This window comes from Macaca mulatta, chromosome 1 (genome assembly GCF_049350105.2).
Source record: "Macaca mulatta isolate MMU2019108-1 chromosome 1, T2T-MMU8v2.0, whole genome shotgun sequence".
In the NCBI taxonomy this organism is placed as follows: domain Eukaryota; kingdom Metazoa; phylum Chordata; class Mammalia; order Primates; family Cercopithecidae; genus Macaca; species Macaca mulatta.
The window spans coordinates 165,392,282-165,400,988 of NC_133406.1; the positions used below are offsets into that span (position 1 = coordinate 165,392,282).

The 8,707-nt window shown below is 39.3% G+C and overlaps 1 non-coding gene across 1 annotated transcript; it reads right to left on the reverse strand.

Moving 5' to 3' along the window:
- Nucleotides 1-2,859: 2,859 nt before the first annotated feature.
- Nucleotides 2,860-2,966, reverse strand: LOC114674854 (U6 spliceosomal RNA). The gene has a single exon (XR_003725935.1). It is a non-coding gene; the product is annotated as a U6 spliceosomal RNA (small nuclear RNA).
- Nucleotides 2,967-8,707: the final 5,741 nt, after the last annotated feature.

The window sequence follows — 8,707 nt, forward strand, 5'->3', positions numbered from 1 at the left end:
AGCTGAATTCCTAGGTATTTTATTCTTTTTGTGGCAATTGTGAATAGGATTGCATTCTTCATTTGGCTCTTGGCTTGGCTATTATTGGTGTATAGGAATGCTAGTAATTTTTGTGCTTTAATTTTTTATCCTGAAACTTTGCTGGAGCTGTTTATAGGCTAACGGAGCTTTTGGGTTGAGACTCTGGGGTTTTCTATATATAAGATTATGTCATTTGCAAACAGAAACAATTTGACTTCCTCTCTTCCTATTTGAATGCCCTTTATTTTTTTTCTCTTGCCTGATTTTCCTGGTCAGGACTTCCAATACTATATTGAACAGGAGTTGTGAGAGAGGGCATCCTTGTCTTGCACTGGTTTTCAACAAGAATGCTTCCAGCTTTTACCCATTCAGTATGATGTTGGCTGTGGGTTTGCCATAGATGATGCTTATTATTTTGAGGTATGTTCCCTCAATACCTAGTTTATTGAGGTAATCATATGTGGTTTGCCTTCAGTTCTGCTTATGTGATGAATCGTATTTATTGATTTGCATATCTTGAGCCAACCTTGCATCCCAGGGATAAAGCCTACTTGATCTTGGTGGATTAGCTTTTTGATGTGCTGCCAGATTCTGTTTGTCAGTATTTTGTTGAGGATTTCTGCATCAATGTTCATCAAGAATATTAACCTGAAGTCTTCTTTTTCTGTTGTGTCTCTGCCAGGTTTGGGTATCAGAGTGATGTTGGCCTCACATAATGAGATGAGGAGTCCCTCCTCAATTTTTGGAATAGTTTCAGTGAGAATAATACCAGCTCTTCTTCATACATATGGTAGAATTTGGCTTTGAGTCTGTCTGGCCCTGAGCTTTTTTTTTTTTTTTTTTTTTTTCCTGCTTTGGTTGGTAGACTATTTATTACTGATTGAATTTTAAAGCTTGTTATTGGTCTGTTCAGGGAATCAATTTCTTCCTGGTTCAGTCTTGGATGGGTGTATGTGCCCAAGAATTTAACCATCTCTTCCAGGTTTTCTAGTTTGTGTGCATAGTGGTGTTTATAGTACTTTCTGATGGTTAATTTTATATCTGTGGGGTCAGTGGTAACATCCCCTTTGTCATTTCTAATTGTTTTTATTTGCATCTTCTCTCTCTTCTTATTAGTTCAGCTAGTGGCCTATCTTATTAATTTTTCAGAAAAACACCAGCTGCTGGATTTGTTGATCTTTTGAATGGTCTTCTGTGTCTTGGTCTCCTTCGGTTCAGCTCTGATTTGTGTTATTTCTTGTCTTCTGCTAGGTTTGGGGTTGGTTTGCTCTTGCATCTCTAGTTCTCTTAGTTACGATGTTAAGTTGTGAATCTGAGATCTAACTTTTTGATGTGGACATTTAATGCTATAAATTTCCCTCTTACCACTACCTTAGCTGTGTCCCAGAGGTTCTGGTATATTGTATCTTTGTTCTCCTTAGTTTCAAAGAACTTCTTGATTTCTGTCTTAATTTCATTATCTACCACAAAGTTAATCAGAAGCATGTTGTTTAATTTTCATGTAATTGTGTGGTTTTGAGAAATTCTTTTAGTCTTGATTTCTAATTTTATTGCTTTATGGTTTGAAAGTATGTTTGGTATGATTTCAGTTTTTTTCTATTTGCTAAGGATTCTTTTATGTCTGATTGTTTGTTCTATTTTACAGTATGTGTCATGTGGCAATGAGAAGAATGTACATTCTGTTGTTTTGGGATGGAGAACTCCGTAGAGGTCTATCAGATCCATTTTGTCTAATGTTGAGTTCAGGTCCTGAATATCATTGCTAATTTTCTGCCTTTGCCTAATACTGTCAGTGGATTGTTGATGTCTCCACCATTATTGTGTGGGAGTCTAAGTATCTTTGTGAGTCTCTAAGAACTTGGTTTATGAATCTGGGTGCCTCTGTTTTGGGTGCATATATATTTAGGATAGTTAGGTCTTCTTGTTGAATTGTACTCTTTACCATTATTGTCATGCCCTCTTTTGTCTTTTTTTATCTTTGTGGTTTAAAATCCGTTTTGTCTGAAATTAGGATTGCAACCCTTGCTTTTATCTGATTTCCATTTGCTTGGTAGATTTTCCTCCATGCCTTTATTCTGAGCCTATGGATGTCATTGCATGTGAGATATGTGTTTTGAAAACAGCATCCTGTTGGGTCTTGGTTTTCTATCTACCTTACCACTCTGTGCTTTTTAAGTTGGGGCATTTAGCCCATTTACATTCAAAGTTAATATGAATATGTGTACATTTGATCCTGCCATTCTGTTGTTAGGTGGTTATTACGCTGGCTTGTTTGTGTGGTTGCTTTATAGTGTCACTGCTCTGTTCACTTAAGTGTGTTTTTGTATTGGCTGGTAATGGCCTTTCCTTTCCATATTTAGTGCTCCTTTCAAGATCTCTTGTCAGGCGGGTCTAGTGGTAACAAACTACCTTACCATTTGCTTATAGGGAAAGGATTTTATTTCTTTTTTGGTAAGAAAGCTTAGTTTGGCTGGATATGTAATTCTTAGTTGAATTTTTTTTTTTAAGAACATTATATAGGCTCTCAATCTCTTCCGGCTTTTAAGGTTTCTGCTGAGCAGCTTGCTGTTAGCCTGATGAGGTTCGCTTTGTAGGTGACTTGCCTTTTCTCTCTAACTGCCTTTAACATTCCTTTCTTTTATTTTGACCTTAGAAAATCTGATGATTGTGTGTCTTGGGGGTGATCTTCTTCTGTAGAATCTTGCAGAGTTATCTGTATTTCCTGAATTTGACTGTTGACTTCTCTAGAGAGGTTGGGGAAGTTTTTATAAATGAAAACCTGGAACAGTTTTCAGGTTGTTTGTGCCCTCCCCATCTCTTTGAGGGATGCCAATGATTAAAAATATGGAACACTCCACACATTTGCATATCATCCTTGTGTAGGAGTCATGCTAATCTTCTCTCTATCATTCCAATTTTAGTACAGGTGCTGTTAAAGTGAACACATAAGCCAAGTTTTCTAATAACAGCAAGGCAGATGACTGTTCCCCAAGGGCAGCTGGCTCCTAAGAAAGAGGAGTGAACAGCTAACCATTCTCACTAGTCCTCCTAACCTCACTCATCTAATATTTCTGTTTCTGTAGGAAGGAATAAAGGGTGGAGCAATCAGCCAATGTGTTTAGAGAAAATTTCTTGTTATGAAAACAATCCTAAAATTCATATGGAACCAAAAAAGAACCAAAAGGATCTCACATAGCCAAGGCAAGACTAAGCAAAAAGAACAAACCTGGAGGCATCACACTACCAGACTTCAAACTATACTACAAGGCTATAGTTACAAAAGCGGCATGGTACTGGTATAAAAATAGGCATGTAAGGGCCAGGCGCAGTGGCTTATGCCTGTAATCCCAGCACTTTGGGAGGCTGAGGTAGGCAGATTACCTGAGGCTAGGAGTTTGAGACCAGCCTCACCAACATGGAGAAACCCCGTTTCTACTAAAAATATGAAATTAACTGGGTGTGGTGGCACATGCCTGTAATCCCAGTAATCCCAACTACTCGGGAGGCTGAGGCAGAAGAATTGCTTGAACCTGGGAGGTGGAAGTTGTAGTGAGCCGAGATTGTGCCATTGCACTTCAGCCTGGGCAACAAGAGTGAAACTTCATCTCAAAAACAAAACAAAACAAACAAACAAACAAAAACAGAAATAGGCATGTAGACTAATGAAACAGAATACAGAACCTAGAAATAAAGTTAAATATTTACAGTCAACTGATCTTTGACCAAGTAAACAAAAACATAAAGTGGGGAAAGGACACTCTATTCAACCAACAGTGCTAGGATAATTGGCAAGCCACATGTAGAAGAATGAAGCTGGATCCTCATCTCTCACATTACACAAAAATCAACTGAAGATGGATCAAATACTTAAATCTAAGACCTGAAACCATAAAACTTCAAGAAGATAACATTGGAAAAACTCTTCTCAATGTTAGCTTAGGCAAAGAATTCATGACTAAGAACCCAAACAGAAATGCAACAAAAACAAAGATAAATGGATGGGACCTAATTAAACTAAAAATCTTCTGCACAGCAAAAGAAATAATCAGCAAACAGACAACATACAGAATGGGAGAAAATTTTTGTAATCTATGCACCCAACGAAGGACTAATATACAGAATCTACAAGGAGCTCAAAAAATAAAGCAAGAAAAAGAACAAAACGGAGGTCTGTTCCAAGATGGCCGAATAGGAACAGCTCTGGTCTGCAGCTCTCAGCATGATTGATGCAGAAGACAGGTGATTTCCACATTTCCAACTGAGGTACCTGGTTCGTCTCATTGGGACTGGTTGTAAAGTGGGTACAGTCCATGAAGGGCGAGTCAAAGCAGGGTGGGGCATCGCCTCTCCCGGGAAGTGTAAGAGGTTGGGGGATTTTCCTTTCCTAGCCAAGGGAAGCCATGACAGACTGTACCAGGAAAACCGGGACCTAAACACTGTGGTTTTCCAACGGTCTTAGCAAACGGCACACCAGGAGATTATATCCCACGCCTGGCTCAGTGGGTCCCATGCCCATGGAGCCTTGCTCACTGCTAGTCCCAGATTGAACTACGAGATGGCAAGTCTAGCTGGGGGAGGGGTGTCCACCATTGCTGAGGCTTGACTAGGTAAACAAAGCAACCAGGAAGCTCGAACTGGGTGGAGCCCACCACAGCTCAATGAGACCCACCTGCCTCTGTAGACTCCACCTCTGGGGGTAGGGTATAGCTGAACAAAAGGCAGCAGAATCTTCTGCAGAATTAAACGTCGCTATCTGACAGCTCTGAAGAGAGCAGTGGTTCTCCCAGCACAGTGTTTAAGGTCTGAGAATCGACAGACTGCCTCCTCAAGTGGGTCTCTGATCCCTGTGCAGCCTAACAGTAGGGGCCGACTGACACCTGATACAGCCTGGTGCCCCTCTGAGACGAAGCTTCCAAAGGAAGGATCAGGGAGCAATATTTGCTGTTCTGCAATATTTGCTGTTCTGCAGCCTCCGCTGGTGATACCCAGGCAAATAGGGTCTGGAGTGGACCTCCAGCAAACTCCAAAAGACCTGTAGCTAAGGAATCTGACTGTTAGAAGGAAAATTAGCCAACAGAAAGGAATAGCATCAATATCAACAAAAAAGGACACCCACACCAAAACCCCATCTGTAGGTCACCATCATCAAAGAGCAAAGTTAGACAAAACCACAAAGATGGGGATAAACCAGAGCAGAAAAGTTGAAAATTCTAAAAACCAGAGCTCCCCTTCTCCTCCAAAGGATCGCAGCTCCTTGCCAGCAACAGAACAAAGCAAGACAGAGAATGACTTTGATGAGTTGACAGAAGTAGGCTTCAGAAAGTCAGTAATAACAATTTCTCCAAGCTAAAGGAGGGTGTTCAAACCCACCACAAGGAAGCTAAAAAACTTGAAAAAAGATTAGACAAATGATTAACTAGAATAAACAGTGTAGAGAAGACCTTAAATGACCTGATGGAGCTGAAAACCATGGCACGAGAACTATGTGACACATGCACAAGCTTCAGTAACCAATTCAATCAAGTGGAAGAAAGGGTATTAGTGACTGAAGATCAAATTAATGAAATAAAGTGAGAAGAGAAGTCAAGAGAAAAAAGAGTAAAAAGAAACAAACAAAGCCTCCAAGAAATATGGGACTATGTGAAAAGACCAAATCTACGTTTGATTGTTGTACCTGAAAGTGATGGGGAGAATGGAACCAAGCTGGAAAACACTCTTCAGGATATTATTCAGGAGAACTTCCCCAACCTAGCAAGGCAGGTCAACATTAAATTGAGGAAATAGAGAGGACACCACAAAGATACTCCTCGAGAAGAGCAACACCAAGACACATAATTGTCAGATTCACCAAGGTTGAAAGGAAGGAAAAAATGCTAAGGGCAGCCATAGAGAAAGGTTGGATGACCCACAAAGGGAAGCCCATCTGACTAACAGCGAATCTCTCAGCAGAAACCGTACAAGCCAGAAGAGAGTTGGGGTCAATATTCAACATTCTTAAAGAAAAGAATTTTCAACTGAGAATTTCATATCCAGCCAAACTAAGCTTCATAAGCGAAGGAGAAATAAAATCCTTTACAGACAAGCAAATGCTGAGAGATTTTGTCACCACCAGGCCTGCCTTACAAGAGCTCCTGGAGGAAGCACTAAACACAGAAAGGAACAACCGGTACCAGCCACTGCAAAAACAGGCCAAATCGTAAAGACAATTGAAGCTAGGAAGAAACTGCATCAACTAACGAGCAAAATAACCAACTAACATCATACTGACAGGATCAAATTCACACACAACAACATTAACCTTAAATGTAAATGGGCTAAATACTCCAATTAAAAGACACAGACTGGCAAATTGGATAAAGAGTCCAGACCCATCAGTGTGCTGTATTCAGGAGACCCATTTCATGTGCAGAGACATACGTAGGTTTAAAATAAAGGGATGGAGGAAGATCTACCAAGCATAAGGAAAGCAAAGAAAGGTAGGGGTTTCAATCCTAGTCTCTGATAAAACAGACTTTAAACCAACAAAGATCAAAAGAGACAGAGAAGGCCATTACATAATGGTAAAGGGATCAATTCAACAAGAAGACCTAACAATTCTAAATATACATGCATCCAATACAGGAGCACCCAGTTTCATAAAGCAAGTCCTGAGAGACCTAAAAAGAGACTTAGACTCCCACAAAATAATAATGGGAGAATTTAACACCCCACTGTCAATAGTAGACAGATCAATGAGACAGAAGGTTAACAAGGATATCCAGGACCTGAACTCAGCTTTTAACCAAGCAGACCTAATAGACATCTACAGAACTCTCCATCACAAATCAACAGAATATACATTCTTCCCCACACCATATAGCACTTATTGCAAAATTGACCACATAGTTGGAAGTAAAGCACTTCTCAGCAAATGTAAAAGAACAGAAATCACAACAACCTATTTTTCAGACCACAGTGCAATCAACTTAGAACTCAGGATTAAGAAACTCACTCAAAACTGCACAACTACATGGAAACTGAACAACCTGCTCCTGAATGACTACTGGGTAAATAACGAAATGAAGGCAGAAACAAAGATGTTCTTTGAAACCAATGAGAACAAAGACACAACATACCAGAATCTCTGGGACACATTTAAAGCAGTGTGTAGAGGGAAATTTATAGCACTAAATGCCCACAAGAGAAAGGAGAAAAGATCTAAAATTTACACCCTAACATCACAATTAAAAGAACTAGAGAAGCAAGAAAAAACACATTCAAAAGCAAACAGAAGGCAAGAGAAAACCAAGATCAGAGCAAAACTGAAAGCGTTAGAGACACAAAAAAATCCTTTAAAAAATCATGAATCCAGGAGCTGGTTTTTTGAAAAGATCAACAAAATTGATAGACTGCTAGCAAGACTAATAAAGAAGAAAAGAGAGAGGAATCAAATAGACACTGCTGGTGGGACTGTAAACTAGTTCAACCATTGTGGAAGACAGTGTGGTGATTCCTCAATGATCTAGAACTAGAAATACCATTTGACCCAGCCATTCCATTACTGGGTATATACCCAAAGGATTATAAATCATGCTACTATAAAGACACATGCACACGTATGTTTATTGCGGCACTAATCACAATAGCAAAGACTTGGAACCAACCCCAGTGTCCATCAATGTTAGACTGGATTAAGAAAATGTGGCACATATACACCATGGAATACTATGCAGCCATAAAAAAGGATGAGTTCATGTCCTTTGTGGTGATATAGATGAAGCTGGAAACCATCATTCTGAGCAAACAATCACAAAGACAGAAAGACAAACACCACCTGTTGTCACTCGTAAGTGGGAATTGAACAATGAGAACACTTGGACACAGGGTGAGGAACATCACACACCAGGCCTGTCGTGGGGTGATGGGATGGGGGAGGGATAACATTTTGAGCAATACCTATTGTAAATGACGAGTTATTCAGTGCAGCAAACCAACACAGCACATGTATACATATGTGACAAACCTGCACGTTTTACACATGTACCCTAGAACTTAAAGTATAATAAATAAATAAATAAAAATAATCCCATCAAAAAGTGGGCTAAGTACATGAATATACAATTCTCAAAAGCAGAAATACAAATGGTCAACAAACTTTTGAAAAAATGTTCAATATCACTAATTATCAGAGAACTGCAAATCAAATTCCACAATGAAATAACACCTTACTCCTGCAAAAATGGTCATAATTTAAAAATCAAAAATGAACACATGTTGTCATGGATGTGGTGAAAAGGGAACACTTTCACCTGGATGGTGGGAATATAAACTAGTACAACCACTATGGAAAACAGTATGGAGATTCCTTTAAGAACTAAGAGTACACCTACCATTTGATCCAGCAATTCCATTACTGGGCATCTTCCTAGTGGAGAAGAATTCATTATATGAAAAAGACACTAGCACACACATGTTTATAGCAGCACAATTTTGAATTGCAAAAATATGGAACCAGCCTTAATGCCCATCGAACAATGAGTGGATAAAGAAAATATGATCTACATCATGGAATACTAACCAGCCCTAAAAAGGAATAAAATAATGACATTTGCTGCAACCTGGACGGACTTGGAGACCATTATTCTAAATGTAATAACTCAGGAATGCAAAACCAAATATTGTATGTTCTCACTTATAAGCAGGAGCT